The sequence below is a fragment of the Sinocyclocheilus rhinocerous genome, unplaced genomic scaffold, assembly GCF_001515625.1.
Source record: "Sinocyclocheilus rhinocerous isolate Xijiao unplaced genomic scaffold, SAMN03320098_v1.1 scaffold26347, whole genome shotgun sequence".
In the NCBI taxonomy this organism is placed as follows: Eukaryota; Metazoa; Chordata; class Actinopteri; order Cypriniformes; family Cyprinidae; genus Sinocyclocheilus; species Sinocyclocheilus rhinocerous.
The window spans coordinates 4,663-5,622 of record NW_015642298.1 but is presented as its reverse complement, the minus strand read 5'-3'; positions in this window follow the sequence as shown (position 1 = coordinate 5,622).

The window sequence follows — 960 nt, the reverse complement described above, 5'->3', positions numbered from 1 at the left end:
TTTACATTATGAAGCAGATGTTCAAACTCCAGTCCGAACACCACTAGCCACGAGCTTTGGGCTCTGCTCTCACGGAGAATATTTACTTAAATAGCATATCTTATTTTAGATGAACTAGAAACAATGTTTAATTTATAACGTTTTATTTTGAAATGTAAGTCAATATCAATTGGCTGAAGCCAGAGCCAATGGTGAAAGTCTTTGTGCGAGGAGACCCCGCCCCATTTTGGAGGTTCTGCCCGCCTTTAAATAAACTCAATTATAATTACAATTTTCTTAAGGATAAAAAAATCTATCTTAGCTAATGCTCTATTTCCCCCTTTTATTTCCCTCCTCTCTCCGCTTCACTCTCCAGTCCAGCGGGGGGTGCTAAAACACATTCGTTTGTTTGCCAAACATCATTAAACCTCAGAGGAAGAAGATTAGTTTCACCCATAGACTGTATAAAAACATGGACGTAGTGTCCGTGACGTAACCCGTAGACTTCCGACGAGCGTTTTGAAGCCTAAAGTAGGCGGAGCCAGCCGTCGCCATCTTGGCAGCGCGTCACTCCCGGATAATCAAAAATGGGCAAAGAGGCGGGCGCTGGCTGCTGAAACCACGCCCACTTAGCTCGACGGTGGTGACAATGGGCAAAGAGGCGGGAGCTGGTTGCTGAAACCACGCCCACCTAGCTCGACGGTGGTAGATCCACCTGTCACTCAAGTGACCACGCCCTTAATTATGCCGAACTTTAAGGCTTAATATAATTTAAACGGATGAGTTATAAAAAAACTCCTCACAGTTATCATGAAGGGCAAAATTAACTATATAGACCAAAATTATTTTTTGAACCAGGCTGTAAACATGTTTTTTTCTGCTGTAAAGTTGGGCATTTTAACATGGGGAGTCTATGGGATTGACTCCCTTTTGCAGCCAGTTACTCTAGCGGCCAGTTGATGAATTACAGTTTAAGTCACT